Raw genomic sequence first — 22,851 nt, 5'->3', positions numbered from 1 at the left:
CCCGGGGATAAGGATCAGGCAATTGTAGGATATGGGGAGGGTGAAAAATAATGCACTTTCCCTTCCTTCTGCATTCAGAACCAACTCAGACATAAGACATAGAATGGAAATTAAGGTGCTAGCTTTATTACTGTTCAGATTGTGTCTTCAGAGCTGAGACACCCTACTCCCCATCCCAGTCTAGACCTTGGGCCATCATTGCCTTATGCTGGTTTTGGGCAGTGAGGGAAGAAAAGGGGAGTGAATCATCATAGCTGCAGCCTTCAAATAGATGTGTTTCCTTTTTGAGAAAGATGAGCCAGTGGATGTCACCTGCCAACATAAGTGACGGCCAAAAATTTAAACTCGGTAAAATGCAGGATTATGTTATTGCAGGGTTAATGAGAGACTTTTTTCTTTTTTTGAGACAGAATCTCACTCTGTCGCCCAGGCTGCGCAGTGGCGTGATCTCGGCTCACTGCACCATCCACCTCCAGGGTTCAAGTAATTCTCCTGCCTCAGCCTCTCGAGTGGCTGGAATTACAGGCACCCGCCACCATGCCTGGCTAATTTTTTTTTTTTTATTTTTAGTAGAGATGGGGTTTCACCAAGTTGGCCAGGCTGGTTTTGAACTCCTCCCCTCATGTGATCCGCCTACCTCGACCTCCCAAAGTGCTAAGATTATAGGCGTGAGCCACTGCGCCCAACCGAGAGACACTATTTTTAATACCGTTTTGGCCATCAAAAAGCACAAAAGTGGCAGGCCATGCTGGTTCACACATGTAATCTCGGTGTTTTGGGGGGCCAAGGCAGGAAGACTGCTTGAACCCAGGAGTCAAGACTAGCCTGGGCAACATAGTGAGACCCCGCCTCTACAAAAAACAAAAAATAAAATTAGCCAGGCACGGTGGCACGCACCTGTAGTCCCAGCTACTTAGAAGGCTTAGGCAGGAGGATTGCTTGAGTCCAGGAGGTCAAGGCTGCAGTGAGCTATGATTCTGCCATTGCACTCCAGCCTGGGCAACAGAGAAAGACCCCATCTCAAGAAAAAAGAAATTAAAAAAAGCACAAAAGTTAAGGCAGTGACACTTACAATGTCCCCAATTGACTGACTATACACTGAGCTGAGAAAACACTCAGTGGCTTCTAGGATTATGTTATTGCAGGGTTAATGAGAGACAATTTTTTTTTTTTTTTTTTTTTGAGACAGAGTTTCACTCTTGTTGCCCAGGCTGGAGTGCAATGGCGCGATCTCGGCTCACGACAACCTCCGCTTCCCGGGTTCAAGTGATTCTTCTGCCTCAGCCTCCCAAGTAGCTGGCACTACAGGCATATATCACCACGCCCAGCTAATTTTGTATTTTTAGTAGAGATTGGGTTTCTTCATGTTGGTCAGGCTGGTCTCAAACTCCCAACCTCAGGTGATCCACCTGCCTCGGCCTCCCAAAGTGCTGGGAGAGACACTATTTTTAATTCCACTTTGACCATTGAAAAAGCACAAAAATCGCTGGGCACAGTTCACCCCACCCATTTCCCCTAGTCCCACAGAGAAAATAATAGTCTGCACCTGTTCACATTGAAAACAGGGGACAGGCAGAGGATGGAAGCCAACAGGACCACCTCAGTTTGCATGATTTCAGCATTCATGTTAGCACAGAATTGTATTGAAATTCCTTCCTTCTCTGGAAAGGAATGAGGAAAAGAATGAGCAAAAGGCCCAGGGCATTGTCTGGGAGAAACTCCTCTACAGAAAAGCATGAGACTAGGGGAAAAGGCTCTCCACTAACAGCAGCACAACAAGCCAGGGAAGTGCACAACGCCTCCCAATGCCCTGGGATTCCTACTCTCCAAGCACAGATGCTCCTCAGCTTATAATGGACTTACGTTCTGATAACCCCACTGTGAGTTCAAAATATGGTAAGTTGAAAGTGCATTTAATACATCTACCTACCGAACATCCTAGTCTACTATTATCCCATTAGCCTAGTCTACTTCACATGTGCTCCGGACACTTACATTACACTACAGTTAGACAAAACAATTGAACACAAGGCCTATTTTAGAATAAAGTGTTGAATATCTCATGTAATTTATTGAACACTGTACTGAAAGTGAAAAACAGAATGGTTGGATGGATACTTGAAGCACACTTTCTATTGAGGTACGTATTGCTTTTGCACCATCACAAAGTAAAAAAAAAAAAAAAAAAAAAAAAAAAACATAAATCAAACCATTGTAAGTCAGGGACTATCTGTAGTTCACCACATATGTGAAAGACAAGTCAAATGGACAGGAAGAAAAGGAAATTCAGTAGGTTTTATCAAGCATTTACAATGTGCAAAGCCCTAGCCCAGGTACTGGGAATGCAGGAATAAATTCACACTCAAGGTGACCCAAGGAAGCTACTGCCTGGGATAAAACCCTACTACTGCCCCATTATCAGCCTTGAAGAGTTTTATGGTATGAATATTGAACTGCTTTGGGGGAATAATCTCTTTCTCTGATAAGGATATTTAGATAAGGAGTATTTTCCCCTTATCTAAATATATTCTATGCGTTTACACTGAATTCAGGGGATTCAGTAGAGAAGGAAACAGAGTTCTCATGGAGCCTACATTGCACCATCATGACAACTCTGCATGACAACACCCTAAGACCAGCTCCACCCACCAGAGAAAAATCCTAGATGATCTATTAAAGTCCCCTGTCATGGAGCCTACATTGCACCATCATGACAACTCTGCATGACAACACCCTAAGACCAGCTCCACCCACCAGAGAAAAATCCTAGATGATCTATTAAAGTCCCCTGCACTCCACTATCCTGATTTTTCTGTAACTCTCTTGGCCTCTTTGCTTCTTTGCTCTCCTAAATTTAATGCAGTATATGAGTTTCCTGCTGGTCATGCTACACTCATTGTACTAATAGGTACCTCTTCCTTCTGGAAGCCTTTCGTGTAGCCTTAGCAGGCTGGGCTTTGTGGCTTTATGCTGTGCCCTTGGCACTCTTCATGGGCTTCTATTGGTGGGTGAATCTCATTTTATATTCCTCACTTTAGTGCAGCGGCAGTTTCTCATTGAACTTCACACCCTTCAACACCCAATCACAGTACCTGGCATAGAATAGGCACTCAGTAAGTATTTGCTGCACTGAGCAATCTGTAGGAGCCAACATGGAAAGTTTTCCCTTTACCCTCTTAAGGTTCACTAAAAAATCAACTTGCAAAAGGCAGATTAATTGGAGAAAAAGCATATAAATGTATTTAATGTGTATACCCGGGAGCCTTCAAATGAAGACCCAAAGATACAGGGGAAATTATCCATTTTTATGCCTAGGTTCAACAAAGTATGGGCAGTGACGCAGAAATGTGATTGGACAAAAAGGGTATGATCTAAGACTAATAGACAAAGGGAGAAAACCCAGCGAGGCCTGTCTGTCTAGATTCTTCTTGGCCTCTCTGAGCATGCAGTCTTTCCTTCTGGGTATGGGACAGGACTCCCTCTGGAATGGGGGTCTTATGACCTACAGTCAAACAAGGGAAGTCAAATAATGTCTTTATGGCCAGATTTTACACAGAATGGCAGAAGGAAAGTCCCCACAGTCATTGTATTAATTCCCTAGGGATGTCTTAACAAAGCACTCGGTGACTTAAAACAATAGAAATGTTTTGTCTCACATTTGTGGTGGCTAGAAGTCCAAAATCAAAGTGTCAGTGGAACCAAACGCCAAGCTCCCTCTGAAATCTGCAGCGGAGGGTCCTTCCTTGTCTCTTCCAAGACTCTCTGGTGGTGGCCGGCAATCCACCGCATTCCTGGGCTTACAGCTGCATCACTCTGATCTGCCCCTGTCCCGCCACATTTTCGTGTGTCTCTGTCTTCAAGTGGCATTTTGACATCGTATGATAAGGACATCAGTCATGTTGAATTAGGAGGGTGCACCCCAGTGACCTCGTCTTGACTCCATCTGTAAAGACGCAGTTCCCAAGTTAGATCGCATTCACAGGTGCTGGAGGTTAGGTCTTCAATATGTCTTTGGGAATGGGGACAAATTCAGTCCGTAACACTTATGTTCTATAAGTAGTGCGGCTTAGGCATCCAGACAATAGACCTGTTTATTTTACTGCAGTCAAAATACCTTCTCCTCTTCCTCCTCACAGTCCAATGACACAGACGTGCTTTGGGGGCAAGACATTTGCAGGCCGTGGCCATCATTGTAAGCATGCAGCACTCCAGGCACCAGGAGTCCTCCCCGTGCTTCAACCGCTCTTCAATAAGTTTGCACCCCCGACCTCCGCTAATGTCCAAATCCTTTAACGGGAGCCAGTCTTCTGCTACGTAATTAGACGAGTCTTGAAATAAGCACCCAAGGGCGTGGCTGAAGACTTTAAGAAACACCAGGCAAGGGAAAGGAGGGGGTACCAGAGACACCTAGCATTATTTGAGTGGCAGGAGCTTCCTCTGACCTTCAACGAGGTAAAGAGACATCACAGCCGGCGAGAGTTTGGGGCAGACTCCCCAGACTCGGAGGCCGGGGCAAAGTGGGACGCGTGGCCGTGTGGGGTTGAGGGACCCAAGGCGGGGACGGCCCGGGCCGCCGGCAGGGGGCGCGCGAGGGCCTCCGGGCGCCACGGGCGGGGCGGGTGCTGGGCCGGGAGGGGCCTTCCGGCAACTTTTTGGTTGGTGCCGCCCAGCCCAGGCCCCTTTTAAACTTGATCTCCGCTGTGCCCTCCCCTTTCGGCTGCGGCGCGTGACTGGGTAAGTGGGCTACGGTCTTCTGGACGCGGGAGCCGGCCACGTGGCTCCGGGGCTACCCCGTGCCCTTCCTATGCGCGCCTCTTGCTGTCCCCGTGCCCGCCGCGGCCTCGGCTCGGCGCCGCGGGGAAGCCTCAGTTAGGGCCCCTCGGGGGTGGGGGCGGCCTCGTGGCGCTTGGGCCCTTCGTCCCGGGTTAGGACGGCCCGTGTCCTTGTGCGCTTGAAGGGGCCGCCCCCTTTCCTCGAGGATCCCACCCCCACTCAGCAGAAGCCACCAGGCGCCCGTCACCTCCCGTGCCTGAGTCCCTGCCGTCCATGGATCCGGCCTACAGGCAGCTTTTAGTCCTTTTTCAATTAAATTATTGCATTTTGAGGATCAAATTCCAATCGCAGACGGAGGCGCCGAGCCCCGGACGGTCTCTGGGTTCTTGGCGCACTCGGGGCTCCCGCCTGCCCAGTGGCTGTGACCGCGCGGACGGAAGCCTATTTAGGAAGCGAGTGAGATCTGATGTCTGAAGCGCTTTAAGTTTCCAAGCGGGGCAGTATAATAGCGGGGTTAGCAAACACACGGAGATCACTTCACTCGCTTAGCCAAACCCCCCTCCCTCCTCCACCGCCAGCAGTGCCGTTCAGTTGCTACTGGCCCGCAGTCGGGTAATTTAAAGGCTTGGAGGGACGAGTCTTGCTGGAGTCGACACCTGCAGTGAGTTGAACAGAGTGCTGTGAGCCCTAATAAGGGAGCCTGCTTTCCTCCCCAAGATCCGCTTTTTCAGGAGTGGCCAGAGCGTTATTATAGCACAGGGCCCGCTTCCAGCGTTTAATCAGGGTGTGAGGAGTCCCTTCTTGGTTTTCTGTCCTGGGAAAAGTCTGAACTACTGCGTTCTGACTCAGACCAGGACAAGGTGTTGAACGTCTAACTTATGTCTGCTAAGGTGTAGAAATCCGCAAGGCTGCCCCTAGAGAACGTTTGTCTGGGGAATAATACAAGTTTTTGGAGCGGCTGTCTTGGGCATCGGCGAGCATACTAGTTGTTCATTACTGGTACAAATTGCCATATAAAGGGATACTTTGCGAATTTAGTAAAATTGATAAAGATCTAAATTTACATTTGAGTCAACAAATGAAAGAATCTTTGTGGCTGGCATAGGTACCACAGTTCTGTTGAAATGTGAAGCTCGTGGTTCACGTGTTTTTCTCAGTTGTGAAAGATTTGCTGCCTTTTTGATGAAACCAAATGGGACCCATTTTACCATGCTTTAATGAGGAAAGCTTGTACGTTTGCAGCCTAGGTGCTAGGCACCTTTTTTTCCAGCGTTATAGATAGGCCCAGAGCATGGACAATTTTCCCTCCCTGGAATACCTCCAGCTCTGGCAAATAGCCCTACATACAGCACATGAAGATAGCGGTGGTAAGGCTTTCTTTTACCATTGCTTTAGGTGTTAGAGATTCTTATTGAGCCCATTTTATTTTTATTTATTTTTTTGAGTCGGAGTCTCGCTCTGTCACCCAGGCTGGAGTGCAATGGTGCAATCTCGGCTCACTGCAACCTCTGCCTCCCGGGTTCAAGAAATTCTCCTGCCTCAGCCTCCTGAGTAGCTGGGATTACAGGTGCCCGCCACCATGCCCAACTTTTGTATTTTTTAGTAGAGACGGGGTTTCACCATGTTGGCCAGGCTGGTCTCGAACTCCTGAGCTGGTGATCTGCCTGCCTCAGCCTCCCAAAATGCTGGGATTACAGGCGTGAGTCAGCGCACCCAGCCTGCCAAATTGTTTTTTAACTATTCAGTTTAAACTGTGAGAGACACCATGTCAAGGAAGCAGTGTGAGCTAGCGTCTGAGGATTGTGAAAACTGAGCAAGTGCCCAGGACTAGAAACTTCCCAGCCCCCTGAACTCAGCCTCAGGGGAGTTTAGTAGTGCTTCCTTTGATTTTCAAATCTGTGGAAGGTTTCAGTTTTTCCCAGACAAATATTGTTGGGATAGTGTTTCTTTTCAAAAATGGATAGGATTCAATGCTAATCAATGGGAAGATAGTGACTCCTGACCATTTTCCTCCTAGCTGGAAACTACAGAAGACTCCCAAGTATCAGGACATTTGGAGAATTTGTACAGGAATTATATTCAAAGATAGCAATTTATTTTACTCATCAAAGAGAGCTATTGGATAGCCACCGTAAAGACCACTCATTAAAAAACAAAATTGCATGATATTCTTAACATTGTCTTTCACTTTTTTTAACTAGGCTTGGTGGAGTTTCAAGATGCTGATGAACTTAAGGTATGGGCCAAGTGGAAAGAATTTGGTTTAAGTTATTAATAGTTGAATTGAAATCCTGGCCAAAGATGAGAACTCTAATCTGATTTCATGTGCTTCTGCTGTGATGGATTAAAGGATTTACCTGAGGCCAAATTGGTATGCATGAATTTATTGAATGGAATCATACCACCACCCCCCTTTTAAAATTATGCTTTTGGTAAAAGGGAAAAGCTCTTGGTAAATGGATAATACTACTAAGCCAAGAGAAAGACAGGATTTTGAGTGAAAACATAAATTTAGATGTCACAACATTACTAAAGCAACAGTGTGTAAGATATTGGGGGATTTTATTTACTTACTTGCACAGTTTTTGTAAACATGTCTAGACAGTACTGTAGTTTGCTGTTTAGTAATACCTACTGTGATACTTCTTTTACAGGTCTGGTGCTTGAAAGAATCAGTGAAGCTTTTCAAGTAGAGGAGGTATATTTGAATATGTAACCTTTAGTATCTACAGAATAGAGGTTGCTTTTTTTTTTTTTTTGTCCCTTTCATAGTGGTAGCAAGGTTGAATTTTGAGATGGCCCCAATCATCTATAGGAATATTATTTGACAGTTTTGGAGACACAAAACTGCCTTATATCTGACTTGATCCTGTAGAACATTTCTGTGGAATTCAATTCTATTATTTGAAGTAGTTTTTCTATGAACCAGCTGTGGTCTGTAACTTGACAGTGTTAATAAAACAAATAGCAATATCTTAATCATGCTTAATCATGGTTCACATGCTCAACAAAGATATGACCTAACTCTAAGATTGTTATTTTACAGTATAGTCTTTTTTTTTTTTTTTTTTTTTTTTTTAAAGACAGTGTCACTCTTGTTGCCCAGGCTGGAGTGCAGTGGTGCAATCTTGGCTCACTGCACCCTCCGCTTCCCGGATTCAAGCGATTCTCCTGCCTCAGCCTCCTGGGTAGCTGGGATTACAGGCGCGTGCCACCACACCCAGCTAATTTTGTATTTTTACACATGTTTGTTTGTTTGAGACGGAGTCTCACTGTCGCCCAGGCTGGAGTGCAGTGGCGCCATCTCAGCTCACTGCAACCTCTGCCTCCCGGGTTCAAGCGATTCTCCACCTCAGCCTCCCGAGTAGCTGGGATTACAGGCTAATTTTTGTATTTTTGTAGAGACAGGGTTTCACCATGTTAGCCAGGCTGGTCTCAAACTCCTGATCTCAAGTGATCTGCCCGCCTTGGCCTTCCAAAGTGCTGGAATTATAGGAGTGAGCCACCGTGCCCGCCCAGTATATATATATATATTTTTTTTTGAGACGGAGTTTTGCTCATGTTGCCCAGGCTGGAGTGCAGTGGCACGATCTCAGCTCACCACAACCTCCACCTCCTGGGTTCAATCAATTCTATCTCAGCCGAGTAGCTGGAATTACAGGCATGTGCCACCACACCCAGCTAATTTTGTATTTTTAGTAGGGACGGGGTTTCTCCATGTTGGTCAGGCTGGTCTAGAACTCCTGACCTCAGGTGATCAGCCTGCCTCAGCCTCCCAAAGTGCTGGGATTACAGGCGTCAGCCACTGTACCCGGCAGTATATTCTTAAATATTACTGTTGAGCCATATATACAACAATGGTGGACTTTGAATGTCCGCGTATCTGTAGTAAAATGCAATGCTACCTTCATTTTTTGTTGGTATGCTAAAGAAATTTTAAGAATCTCACTTTTTAAAAAATTGGTTTGTGTATTTTATGTGCTTACACATTTTTCCATAGTACTGTAGATCATTTTAGTGGTGAAATTTGATACTTTTGACAGAAAAACAGGTCAATGAGTTCCTTGGGATCAAAAAGGGGTTGATTACAAAAGGGCAGGAAGGAATTGTTAGAGTGATTCTACAGTTCTGCATCTTGATTATGGTATGACCATGCATTTGTCAAACCTTAACAGGATGAATTTTACTGAATGTAAAATCATACTTCAATAAACATGACTTTAAAAACTTAACCCTCCTTGGCATTTCAATGGCGTTTCCAGTGAAATCTATGGCAAGTTGGTTTGGGGTCATTATTTACATGAACTGCCAAGTTGGAAAAGCAAACATACATCAAAATCACTCTTGGGACCTAAGTCACAGAAGTGACTCATGCACACAATAAATACCCAAGAAGCAGGACCAGATGGCAATTGTGTATTGGCACGCTCATCAGTGCTGCAAAAATTCCCCTTCTGGATGGCAACGACAATGCTGTATCCACAGCAGCATTTTAAATCTCACCTCTGATGTGTCCATTGTAGTGGGCATGAGATGGCAGAAAGTGGGATATGGAAAATGTTGCCATGTGCCATTCTGAATACTACTCTGGCTTCCCTGCAGCATTGCTTTCCATATTGGCTGTTTTCCATTTCAGGAAAGCTTAGGATGTCCTTGGTAAATACTGGCTAACCAAGAAATTTGAAAAATGAAGGGAGGCTGCGTAACTGGTCTTGGGTTGAAACGGGTTGATGCTGCATAAACTACGTGGTTGACTCTGAAAAGCTGGCTAAAAAGCCAGTCTGCATTCCTTGTCCTCATTTCCTTGGAGTAATCAAGGGTGCTTCTTAGAAGAGGGATAGATTCAAGTATGGTTGTGAGTCATTCTTCTTTTCTGTATGTAATAGGTCTAACCACAGGGCCTGTTGAGCCCTGCCCTGGTGACCAAGAGCATTTTCTGACATGAACAGAGTTATGCCATCTTGCCCGTATGAGCAGAGTTCTTCAGATGTCCCTTAGGATTCTAGGTTTGATACCTTCCGTGCCACTCCCCAACTACCAAATCCCCTTACCCTATACCCTAGCAATGCAGTTGTCCAATATGGAACCTCTGTTAAACATAGCATCACCCAGGAAAATGGGATGAGTGGTTGCAGTCAGTACCACAGTTCTGCAGAATCAACTTGCCTACCTTAGTACATCGCATGTCTACGTGTTTAGCAGAGCTAAAAGCAGGAATGGACTATTAAACTACAATTCTTTTGTGCTCAAGTGCCATGAAGAGAAGCAAACCTAGAGTTGAATGAAAGTTTTCAAAGAGGGCTTCCAAGTGAGGAACTTGGGCATGTGAATCTTTAATTATGACTATAAAAGAAATTGTGATCGGAAATAGAATTTTTATGCTAGTGGTTATGATTTCATTGAAAATAGAAAATCTTGTTTAAGAACTCTGGTCACCAAACCTCCCCAGATAGTGACATAAAACCCAGTGTAACAATTGTGGCATCGACATGTCAGTTCATGTAGATTGAGTCACAATTTGATTTTGAGAATGGCCATATCCCATTTTGTCTTACTCCGCGGTGTTCCTGAGCACTTGGATACAAATAGATTCCATTTCCTAAAAGTAGCCAAATCTCTGTAGTTCAAGTGAATATTCCAGACTAAAATATGTGTCTTTTTGAAGGTCCTTAAGCCTTACATATTTAATTGTGTAATTTGGCAAATATTTGCTGTTTTGTTGTGTCAAGTCCTGTGATACAGACAGTTCCTACCTTTCTGGAGCTTTCACAGTGTGACTCATTTCAGTATGTAAGTCGGAGCCAGTTTTAATAGAATGTGCTTTGGTTGACTTCTGTTGCAAGGAATAATTTCATTTCATGTCTGGGTCAATATCTGAAAGATTAAATTATTAGGGCAAACTGAAAAAAAATACCTAGTTTTACCCTCCCCCCACCACATTCCCAAAATAATTTAGGGTGGTTTATAACAAATATCAAGCAACAATAATTAGAAGCAGATAAAAGTTCAGCACGTAGAGGGCAAGAATAAAAAACTAAACTGTTAGATCTCATGCTGTAGGCTCCAGCCAAGTTGGCTCTGAGCTTCCTAAGAGCAAAGAGCCAAATGGCAAGTTAGTAATCAGGCAATTGCCATAATTTTCTAATGGAGGAGGGGAGTTGTCATATGCATTCTAAGCTCCTTAAAGCCAAGGAGGAGGCTTTCTTTTCCTTCATGATCTCAAGTACTCTACTTTGAAGGAAGGAATGGAACAGAAGGTGTCTGCTTAACGAAATGGGGATCTAGAGAAAGTGGAGACTGCCTCTGGAGCAGGGAGGTGAGTGGGCCAGATCACCGTGTGGGCCTGGGCCTACTCAGCTGATTGTCAAGCTAAAACCAGGGTAAGTTTTCCTCTTGAGATGAAAGCCATGCTCAGATTCTGTGAACAGCCAGAGATGTGTTTGAAAGGCTTACTTTTATTTTGTACTAGAAAAGATTGTCTTTCCAAAATTTACCTTGTATTCATAAACTGGAAAGTTCTGATGGCAATATTTTGTTATAAAATTGTCATTAATCACAATCCAGGATTATGCCACCATGACTAGAAGACCCCCTAATGGAGTTTATCTGCACTGCAAGGGGCCAGTTGTCTCAGAATCATCCTCCGTTGACATCTCCATCTCCAGGACAGCTCCACACCAATCTGTTTCAAAGACAAAGACAAAATCTGGTCTAATCAGTTTGATGTATGTTTCTGGGAACAGAGCCGAATGTTGTAGCTGATGGAATGGAGTCTCATACCATTGATTTTGCAGCTGGACAAGTGCCCTGCATTGTTACAGCTGATGGAATGGAGTCTCATACTATTGATTTTGCAGCTGGACAAGTGCCCTGCCATGTTACTGCCACTCTTTAAGGCAGAATAGAGCATATTGAGTCATTTATAGGCCTCTCACAGTGAGAAATATGTGGAACTTTGGAAATCAGAATCTAAAACTGCAGTCCAATGGGGTAGCCACTATTCACATGTGCTATTGAGTACCTAAAATTTGGCTAGACCAAGTTGACATGTGCTGAAGGGTGAAAAACATCAGGAGTGAAGAATTAACTTGAAAAAAATGTAAACTATCTCAATATTATATTGATTACAAATTAAATGATGTTTTGAATATATTGAGTTAAATGAAATACATTTTTTAATGATACATGATGTGTATTATATTTCTGTTGGACAGTACTGGTCTAAAACAGTTGATTCACCATCCAGTAGAGAGAAAGATATTGCTGTTTTACCATATATGACCTTCAGGGAAAAGAAGAATAAAATCAGCACTTGAAAATGCAAAATTTACAGATAAGCAGCTATTTTTTGAAGGGCAGAAGGTGAAGGGGTAGTCAGCACTACTTAGAAGATTTGACATAAATTCTACACTCAAGCTGCTAGTACTTCTGGAGATTTTAAATGAAAGACTTCAGAGCGTATTTAGTAAACACCCTGTTATGCCCACTCTACAAGCATCTGTGTGTTCATTAATCAAGAGCAGGCCAGGTGCAGTGGTTCACACAGTGGCTCCCACACAGCACTTTGGTAGGCCAAGGCGGGCAGGTTGCTTGAACTCAGGAGTTTCAGACCAGCCTGGGCAACATGGCAAGACCCCATCTATAAATAAATGTAAAAAAAAAAAATTTTTTTTTTTTTTTTTTTTTTTTTTTTTTTTTTTTTTTTTTTTTGAGATAGAGTCTTGCTCTGTCGCCCAGGCTGGAGTGCAGGGGTGGTCTCGGCTCACTGCAACCTCCACCTCCTGGGTCCAAGCAATTTTCCTGCCTCAGCCTCCTGATAGCTGGGATTACAGACGTGTGCCACCATGTCTGGCTAATTTTTGTACTTTTAGTAGAGACAGGGTTTCACCATGTTGGCCAGACTGGTCTCAAACTCCTGACCTCAAGTGATCCACCCACCTCAGCCTCCCAAGGTGCTGGGATTACAGGTATAAGCCACCATGCCTGACCCCAAATTTTTTTAGTTAAGAAAAAAATCAAGAGCAAAAGGACTTGGTATGCTACATCTCATCAAAATGCAACTTCCTTAATGAAGAACCATATGAAGGATAGTTCTAGTTTCTTTTTTTGAGACGGAGTCTCACTCTGTCGCCCAGGCTGGAGTGCAGTGGCGCAATCTCGGCTCACTGCAAGCTGCACCTCCTGGGTTCACGCCATTCTCCTGCCTCAGCCTCCCGAGTAGCTGGGACTACAGGCACCTGCCTCCACGCCCGGCTAACTTTTTGTATTTTTAGTAGAGACAGGGTTTCACCATGTTAGCCAGGATGGTCTCGATCTCCTGACCTCGTGATCTGCCCGCCTCGGCATCCCAAAGTGCTGGGATTACAGGCGTGAGCCACCGCACCTGGCCAGTTCTAGTTTCTTGATCCCTGATCTAGTTTGTGTGTGTGTGTGTGTGTGTGTGTGTGTACTAAAGTGTCTTTCAGAGTTTTGGTTTTTTGATATATTTTTTTTTAATGGAAGGGGAGAGATTGTGGGCAGTGGCACCATAAATATTACCTTGTATAAAGCACTCTTTTTAAAAATTACCTTATGTTAAGCAAAATGTTCCGTAAAATTCTCCTTTTCCTGTCTTCACTGTGTGCTCTAAAAAACAGGTCTGTGTAAATTCTTTTGTAGTTTCCTTGCTACTAATAATGACATTTTGTCTTTTTGTGTTTAACAGTAATTGAATTCTTCCCTTAGTTTTCACATTTCTCTTAAGTAGTTGTTCTTAATAGTGACTGGGGACCGAGGGAAAAATGTGTCCCCCTCAGGGTGGACAAACTGGGAAAAGAACCAAAATCTCACACCCAATGAATTGAGACCAAACATCGTTGACCACACTCCACCTCTCTAATTTTAACATTGACCAGAATATTCTAATTTTATTTATTTATTTAATCTTTTTAGAGATAGGATCTCACTCTATTCCCTAGGCTGGAGTGCAGTGGCACCATCATAGCTCACTGCAGCCTTGAACTTCTGAGCACAGGCAATCCTCTTGCTTCAGCCTCCTGAGTAGCTGGGACTACAGGCATGTGCCAACATGCCCAGCTGATTTTTTAAAAATTTGTAGAAATGGGTTCTTGCTATGTTGTTCAGGCTTGTCTCAAACTCCTGGCCTAAAGCGAATTTCCCACCTGGGTCTACCAAAGTGTTAGGATTACAGGCATGAGCATGGCACCCAGCCAATACTGACTAATTTTAAAACCTGAAGAACAATAAGAACCTGAAAACATTGAGTTATGATATTGGCAAAAGCAAAACAAGCCCCTTTAAGATGTCTGGAATGGAATCTCTGACTTTGGGTAATGAGTATGCCAGGAGTCAGACCCCTTTCAAACTCTGGTTAGCACCACCACTGCCAAGATACATTTAATGCAGTTGATGCTTTTGGCAAAAGGCAAGGACGCAATTGCTCTCAAATGTAACAAAGCACAAGGTAGACACACAGCAGCAACACAGGGAGATCATTGAAAACAGTGTGAGATGGTGCCAGTGTTACCCGAGCTCTGAGAAGCCAGAGGTGCTGCCTACCTCTTAGGTTAAAGTCGCCCAAATGCCCTTCATTGTCTTGTTTGCATGGACATGTTTAATCCTATACTTTCTTGCATAAAAAAAAAAGAGTACAGCACATGCCCTATGGTTACAAACAGTTTGGAGATGAAGACTAGCATGCCAAATTGCTGGGGCTGTGGGGCCAGCATGATGAGGATATAGTGGATGTGGTCTGATATGGTCTGGTTCCGTGTCCCCATACAAATTTCATCTTGAATTATAATCCGAATTGTAATCCCCATGTGTTGGAGGGGGGACCTCGTGGGAAGTGATTAGATCATGGGGACAGTTTCCCCCATGCCGTTCTATGATAGTGAGTTCTCACGAGATCTGATGGTTTTATAAGTTTCTGGCATTTCCTCTGCTGGCACTCATTCTCTTTCCTGCCGCCCTGTGAAGAGGTGCCTTCCACCATGATTGTAAGTTTCCTGAGGCTTCCCCAGCTATGCAGAACTGGGAGTCAAGTAAACCTCTTTTCTTTATAAATTACCCAGTCTTGGATATGTCTTTCTTAGCATGAGAATGGACTAAAACAAGGTCCATAAGTTGTTCAGAGAGCACTGCACACCGTCCACAGTCCCTCACTCCACTTATGAAACATTTTCCTAAAGAAGCTGAGTCACAGTGAGGGCAAAGGACCAGAGGCCAGCAGGGCAGCAGTGTAGGCTAAGAATGAATGTGAATAGAAATCAGAGGACCTTGGTGAGAATTCGGCTCTGGCATTGACTAGCACTGTTGCCTTGGGTGCCTTTTTGTTGCTCAGTCTCCTCATCTGTGAAATACGAATATTTCAAGTGCTATCTCATTGGAAGATTCTATGATAGTACTATAAAATGTGTAGCCCTGTGCCTGGACATCTGTACATGGTAGTAACTGTCATAATTTGTGGCATTATATTTATCTTTTTGAATCACCATCACCACCATCATCATCAGATGCACTCTAACTTCATTTGGAGGTATTTATTTATGCCCCCACTTCATTACAAAAATGTTTAAGACATGTTTAAGACAAAAAGAAAAGATTGAGCTTCCAATCTAGTTCCAGTTCTAGATGTTTCCTCTTCCTTTCGTAGTTTAGCACAGGAAAAACTGGCCTCCTTGTTTCCCCATTCCCCCACCCCCGCCCCCCCTTTCAACCACATGAAGAGGCTCTATTTGATTACACTTCAGAAGCAGCCTCCGAACCTACTGTGCAGGCATCAAATAGGAAAGAAGCGAGCTGTGGCAATGACCATGTCCTCACGTGACAACATCTCCCCTGGGGGCTCTAGTGCCTCCTCCCATGGGACCCACTCCCAGCTTCTGCCTGCCTGATTGGCTTCCCAGCCAGCTGAGCTTCTAGATGCTCCCTGAGATCCACCTCTGGCCCCATAAAGGCCTCCTGGTTGCCTCTGTCCTGATCCCTGCACTTAGCTCTGGACTGAAGAATTATTTGGAGATAATGTGCTGTGTCCTCCAGTGTCTGCCTTTGCAGAGCACCAGCCAGGCCCTTTTTTCCTCCCGGGCTGCTCCAGCCACCCTGCTGTGGCTTCCACGTGGAGGTCCTGGTCAGGTCCCCCATCCTCCATCCTTCTGGGCTGTCCTGACCACTCTGGCTGGCCTCTATGTCTCTCAGGGCTTGGCCTGTCAAGGACCTCGATTCACTCTGGACTCTAACCCAGAGTTCGCCTGTAAAATCCCCACACTTGGCTCTTAGCAAGCAGTGCTTACAAAGTTAGGAAATATTTGTATAATGCTGCCATGGTATAATGTGAAGCGTTCAAACAAGCCAGGGCTAATGATGCACTGAGAATTATTTCTAAATTGAGGGCATAAAGAGTTACAGTTCTTTAACTTTAAAAAGCAAAGTGACTTTTAATGCATCAAATCTTACTGTAGCCAGAGTACTGTAACTTAGCTCCATCAGAATGGAAATAAGTAGTTACTGAGCAAGCAGCTGGATGAGCCCTGTGCTTGGTGATACATATTGAATACCAAGGTAGGCCACAGGCCACCCCTCCCAGGGAGATGATCCATCATCACAGCCACCAGGCCCAATAGTGTGAGCCATGCTAAGAAATGAAATGATGTATCATTTAGGGCACTGGTGCTTTTCTTTTTCTTTTTTTTTTTTTTTTTTTTTGAGGAGTTTTGCTCTTGTCCCCCAGGCTGGAGTGCAATGGTGTGATCTTGGCTCACTGCAACCTCTGCCTCCCAGGTTCAAGCCATTCTCCTGCCTCAGCCTCCCAAGTAGCTACAATTACAGGTGCCACCACCACATGCAGCTAATCTTTTTTTTTTTTTTTCTTTTGAGACGGAGTCTCGCTCTGTCAGAGTGCAGTGGCACGATCTCGGCTCACTGCAACCTCTGCCTCCCAGTTTCAAGCAATTCTCTGCCTCAGCCTCCCAAGTAGCTGGGATTACAGGTGCCTGCCACCACGCCTGGCTAATTTTTGTATTTTTAGTAGAGATGGGGTTTCACCATGTTGGCCAGGCTGGTCTCGAACTCCTGACCTCAGGTGATCTGCCCGCCTCGGCCTCCCAAATTGCTGGGATTACAGGTGTGAGCCACTGCGCCTGGTGGCACTGGTGCTTTTCATGTCTGCAGTTTCAACCCCTCACCACCAACCCCAAGGTCATGTGTAATCCTGGTATGAATAAATGTAAATGGTACTTGCTGGCCTTAGGTGTGTGAGAGTCAGAAGCATCCATTTCACCACTCAGGCCTAAGGTTCTCTATGTCTCACTACCCACCCTGCACCCCAGACCTCACACAGCAACACTCATGAAAGCCACCAAAATTGTAACGAAAATATAATGATGACAATAAGGACAAGTCTTTCCTATAACTGAGAAGGTTCTGTGCTAAACATGTTACCTATGGAAATTATTTCAGTGCATTCTCTGGATTTCGCTGAGAAGTAGCTACCATTATTATTCTTATCCCCATCTTATGGAAAAGGAAATGGTGACATGGATCTTCGGTAATTTGCCAACATCATCAGACAGCATGGCCCCGGGTCCTGAGCTTTATCCCTCATGAGTGTCGAGAGTGTTCTGTGTTTCTGCTGGGCACGGTGGCACATACCTGTAGTACCAGCCACTCGGGAGGCTGAGGTGGGAGGATTGCTTGAGCCCAGGAGTTTGAGAAGAGCCTGAGCAACATAGCAAGAAGCCATCTAAAAAATATATAAAAATAAAAAATAAAAAAAAATTAATCCAAATATCTTGCAGAGTAAAAACATAAAACAAAGAAATTAAAAGATTTCTATGACTCTGGAATCCTCATTCAGGATAGAGCAAAAAAAAAGATTACTTATTGCAATAGAGAAAACACGAAGTGTCTCTCATACTGAATGTTTTTCCAGATTGCAGGCACTGCAGCGAGCTTTCGTGTTTTCCAAATGTGATCATTTCCTTTGTGTCAGTAAGAGCCAAATTGTCCTAGTAAACAGGAGTTGCTAGTGGGCTTTTTTTTCTTTTTGAGCTAAATACTTTAGTGTAATATAATGTGAATTGCATAACTCTTAAATGGCTAATCTATTCTTCAGTTTTGTGCAGTTGAAGACTAGAAGTGCAAGTCAAATACCCCAATAAAAGATAATCTACCCATCAGGTACCCACCTTAAAGTATTTTAGAGGCTAGGTAATCTCTAGATGAAAGAATAGGCTTCTAAATCATTTGGAATTAGGAACACAGTTTTTTTTCTCATATATGCACATTGCATCAAAGGAAGGAGACTCCCAGGCTAGCTCATGGTTTTCTAACCTCATTAATTGAGCCTACAACATTCTTATTTCCTCTCTCCCAGTATTTCAAAGCTTCTGTAGACCAAGGCGTTCTGGGTCACCACAGCACAAGTCAGGAACACATCCCCCAACCCCATGGTCCCACCCCACTGTGGCCTCAGAGATGAGAAGGTGAAGCTCTGAGTCCCAGGAGGGCAGGGACCTTGCTTCAACTCAGTGCCTGGAGTAGAGAATGTGGTGCACTGAAGAGGTGTGTGGGAAGGGCTGGTGAATGAGGGGGTTTTTGATCTACAACTTCCACCACTCACTGCCACAATTTCCACTCTCCCCATCCTGTTTCTAGCCTTGGGGTGAGGAATCCCCTGGCTCTGAGCTGTGGCCTCAGAGAGGGGTTTTGCAGGTGATGACTTTGAATTGAGGAGGAAGGAAAAAGGCTCAAAGAAATGATGTTTTCTTGGTAGAAACCTGATTGTGAGGATTCCATCTCAAAGAACATGCCACAGTCTCTTCACAGGTTGGGAATCTGCAGGTCTAATTACTAGGGCCAGTGTGCTATTAAGTGGTTTCTGTCACCATCACCACTGATCCGCAACATGTCACTTTTGGAGTTGTCAGGCATCAAACGACCAACATTTTAAAGACATGTTTTTAATAAACACACTTGCAAAACCAGATATGTCCTTGCTGCCAAGTATGAATGACACATGGTTGATGGCAGAGTTCAGACAACAATTATTTGGAGCAGACCAGGAGCAAAGACAGGTACTTGGGGTAGGAGGTACAAGCTTTAAAATCCAGACAAGCTTTAAGTCAGTGCCTGTCCATCTCCCCTCACCCCATCCCCAGTCTCATCTGCTTCTTTGTTGGACAATTCCTGTATACATTAATGGCCTCCTAACCCAAGTACCTTGTAGACTCTCAAGGCTAGGCATACTGTTTCTGGGGAAGAATTGCACTGCTCTCCCCAGGCAGCTGAGGAAAGACTTGCCATTCTCCCCCACCCCCAAGCTGCTCTCTTTCCTCTCTCCTTATCCCAGTTCTGCAGAAAAGGGAATCAGGTCAATATAGTTCTTTAATGTAGACATCATCTGCAGCATTTACATGCTTGACACCCAGGAAATAACTATTTTCACCTCCCCACATCTCCCAGTGTTTACCTTTGCACCACTGTCTCTGCCTTGCCTGGAACAGTCTGCCCTCTCCGGAACAGTCTGCCCTCTCCGTCACCTGCCTAACTTGCTCTGCAGGGATTTCTTAATTGTGCCTCTTTTTAGGAAGGCTTCCCTAACCCACAAGACCACATTGGTATCCCTCCCATGTGTCCCCATTTCTCTGCTCTTCCCTATCAAAGCTCCTGTCACTCTGTATTGTTGAATATTGTTAACTACTTACTTATTGGCCAGACTGTAAGCTCCATAGAGCTAACACCTTGTGTGATCAAATAACTCTTGTATCCCCACTGTCTAAGACAGTTCTGGTCACATAACAGGTTCTAGATGAATGAATGATGAAGACACAATAGCACAGTGGTGAGGCCACTGAATGCTTCTAAGACTGCACTTAGCAACATCACAAGCTGCAGAATCCCGTGCCACATATGACCTGCTGTTTACCGATTCTTGCCAGGATCACACCTGAGATGAGGAAGATAATGGAGATGGAAGACTTGGGATGCTCAGGGTCCTGCTGGCCTTCAAACTGCAGGACTCTGAGCATCCCAAGTCTTACCATGAGTTGCTGAAAGAGAACCAGACCCATGTTTATCCCAGACCCATGTTTAAACAAGCCATTCCTCTGGACTGTTCTTCCATCCATTGGACCAACAACTCATAGTTTGAAGCATTTTTGCTTAATGGAAGAGAGAAAACAGCCAGATCAAAAGAATTTCCAGGAGCAAAGACAGAAAACATGCAGAGCATTAGACAGCCTAAATGGAGCTGGCTAGATATGACTCCAGTTGTGATCAAGCCATAGTGCCCCCAAGCTGGGTGAAGAGAATGGCGCCCATCAGGCCAGAGAGAGCTGAAAGGGCCGTGAGGATGCTAAGCAGGGAGTCTCCAACCCCTTGGGTGTAGGCATAGCCAGTGATGATGCAGCCAGACCCCAGAACTGTCATGTAGAGGAAGACCAAGCTCAAGCCAGCTAAGAAGACCATCTGCCTGCAGTAGGCTTCCCATCACTTATGGCACATGCAGAGCAGCCTTTGCATGTTTTAAAGGTGAAAAGGAGGCCGGGTGCAGTGGCTCACGCCTATAATCCCAGCACTTTGGGAGGCCGAGGCAGATGGATCACGAGGTCAGGAGATCGAGACCATCCTGGCTAACACGGTGAAACTCTGTCTCTACTAAAAATACAAAAAAAAAAAAATTAGCCAGGCATGGTGGTGGGTGCCTGTAGTCCCAGCTACTCGGGAGGCTGAGGCAGGAGAATGGCGTAAACCCAGGAGGTGGAGTTTGCAGTGAGCCGAGATCGCGCCACTGCACTCCAGCCTGGGTGACAGAGCGAGACTCCGTCTCAAAAAAAAAAAAGTGAAAAGGAAAACCTGTGTTTGTGGTCTGTTCTTCAAGGTTAAACTGGTGGTCCTTTGCCTTTTCCAAAGGCTTAGGCTTGTAGATGAATCCATCATTAATTTACCAACAGTCCATTTCACCCAAAATAAAATCCAAACAAGCTTTAAGTCAGTGCCTGTTCATCTCCCCTCAACCCATCCCCAGTCTCATCTGCTTCTTTGTTGGACAATTCATGTGTACACTGATGGCCTCCTACCCCAAGCACCTGTGTCTCTTTGCCTGAAGCTCCCTCTCCAGCCATAGGAATGTGAGGGGTGGGCTGTAAGTTGCCCTGGGAACAGCTGTCAACCAAAGACAGACAAGAGTTGGTGGATAAACATCCTAGTTTCCTTGGGCCTTGGTGAGACAGTTCTGAGGTATGTCCTACACAGTCTCTCAAAAGCTCCCCAGAAGGATTGAGCCCAGTGGCCAGCGGTAACCTATATATTAACATACCTTTTATTGGCTTTTCTCCTTCTCTGTCTCACTTCCCATTCTCTCATCATGCTTCCTGGAATCATCTTCCAAATATTAATAGATTACTTTTCACCCCCAAATCTTTGTCTCCAGGATTACTCTTGAGAGAACCCAAACTAAAACATAGTCAAGCCAGGAAGATGACACTGAAAGGAGGAAGAGGAGGACACATTTTGTAGAAGACAAAATGCCACATGCTTGGAACTCAGTCATGAGCCCCAGGAAACAGTGATAGATACTTCCTTTGGTTATTCTGAAGAAACAGACACTTATGCGAAAAAAAGCTAAACACCTTTCAGTCTTCCAGGATAGAATAGACAATGATCATAAGCAGATTAAAAACATATAACCGCCGGGTGCAGTGGCTCACGCCAGTAATCCCAACACTTTGGGAGGCCGAGGTGGGTGGATCAACAGGGTCAGGAGTTCGAGACCAGCCTGACCAACATGGTGAAACCCTCTCTCTACTAAAAATACAAAAATTAGCCGGGCGTGGTGGCACATGCCTGTAATCCCAGCTACTTGGGAGGCTGAGGCAGGAGAATCGCATGAACCCAGGAGGCGGAGGTTGCAGTGAGCCGAGATCACGCCACTGCACTCCAGCCTGCGTGACAGAGACTCTGTCTCAAAATAAATAAATAAATAAATAAATAAATAAATAAATAAATAAATATAATAAAAAATATATATACACACACCATTGTGAGGGGTATTTAGCGCAAATTAAGACAAATCCTGCAAAGGACTAGAGGAACCAAACAGGACTGTGGAGGGAGGACAAAGGGGCAGGTGGGCCAGATCCATTCTAGACCAAGAAGTGTAGGAAGGATTAAGCTCTTAATTGCAGAAATGAATGTATTGCCAGAACAGTTTTTAAAAAGGTCACAATGACAACAACAATGAACAAAATAGCTAATTTTTTTTTTTTTTGAGACAGAGTCTCGCTCTGTCACCCAGGCTGGAGTGCAGTGGCGCAATCTCGGCTCACTGCAAGCTCCACCTCCTGGGTTCACGCCATTCTCCTGCCTCAGCCTCTCCAAGTAGCTGGGACTACAGGCACCCGCCACCACGCCCGGCTAATTTTTTGTATTTTTAGTAGAGAAGGGGTTTCACCGTGGTCTCGATCTCCTGACCTTGTGATCCACCCGCCTCGGCCTCCCAAAGTGCTGGGATTACAAGCGTGAGCCACTGCGCCCGGCCCAAAATAGCTAATGTTGACTTAAGTTTTACTATATGCCAGGGAGTAAAATTGGGCTTTACATAAACTATCTTATTTAATTGTCACAACATCCCTATGATATAATTTCTTTTGTTGTCTTTAATTTATGGATAGTGAGACAGAATGTGAATAAACTAACCTTGCATGGTCACACAGGTAATAGCCACAGAGGGGAAGGATATAGCTTACTCTATCTATCCATCTATCTGCTTGCATATATATCTATTCATCCCTCATCTAAATATGTATCTCTACTTATCCATCTCTCCAAATACATATATTTTATTTATGCAATGAGATCTGGTGGACTTTAATTGCAAAATAACTTGAGAGAAAAGAGAATTAATTATAAGAAGTACAGAAAAAGAAACTGAGAGCAGAAGCAATTCCTGGACTGTGCTGTACCAGGCAGATGGGCAATATAGTCAGTATGCAGTGTTGGCTCTTTCTTTGGGAGAATGAGGTCATATCTACTGGCAAGTCCCCCTTCCCTTTATTCCCACTATACTGCTTGGGAATTTCT

General features: G+C 44.7%; 2 long non-coding RNA genes and 1 other non-coding gene across 3 annotated transcripts; 2 read left to right on the top strand and 1 right to left on the bottom strand.

Annotated features, from left to right (window-relative positions):
- Positions 1–4,652: 4,652 nt before the first annotated feature.
- LOC129479409 (uncharacterized) lies at positions 4,653–13,474 on the top strand. The gene is made up of 4 exons (XR_008656673.2): positions 4,653–4,734; positions 6,975–7,009; positions 7,428–7,471; positions 11,338–13,474. It is a non-coding gene; the product is annotated as an uncharacterized lncRNA (long non-coding RNA).
- Positions 7,066–7,139, top strand: LOC129479975 (small nucleolar RNA SNORD93). The gene has a single exon (XR_008656892.1). It is a non-coding gene; the product is annotated as a small nucleolar RNA SNORD93 (small nucleolar RNA).
- LOC134736206 (uncharacterized) lies at positions 11,353–21,105 on the bottom strand. The gene is made up of 3 exons (XR_010120063.1): positions 21,089–21,105; positions 17,422–17,512; positions 11,353–11,455 (listed from the first exon to the last, which is right to left on the bottom strand). It is a non-coding gene; the product is annotated as an uncharacterized lncRNA (long non-coding RNA).
- Positions 21,106–22,851: the final 1,746 nt, after the last annotated feature.

The sequence above is a fragment of the Symphalangus syndactylus genome, chromosome 3 (genome assembly GCF_028878055.3).
Source record: "Symphalangus syndactylus isolate Jambi chromosome 3, NHGRI_mSymSyn1-v2.1_pri, whole genome shotgun sequence".
Classification (NCBI taxonomy): Eukaryota; Metazoa; Chordata; class Mammalia; order Primates; family Hylobatidae; genus Symphalangus; species Symphalangus syndactylus.
This window is presented reverse-complemented; position numbering and strand designations above follow the sequence as displayed.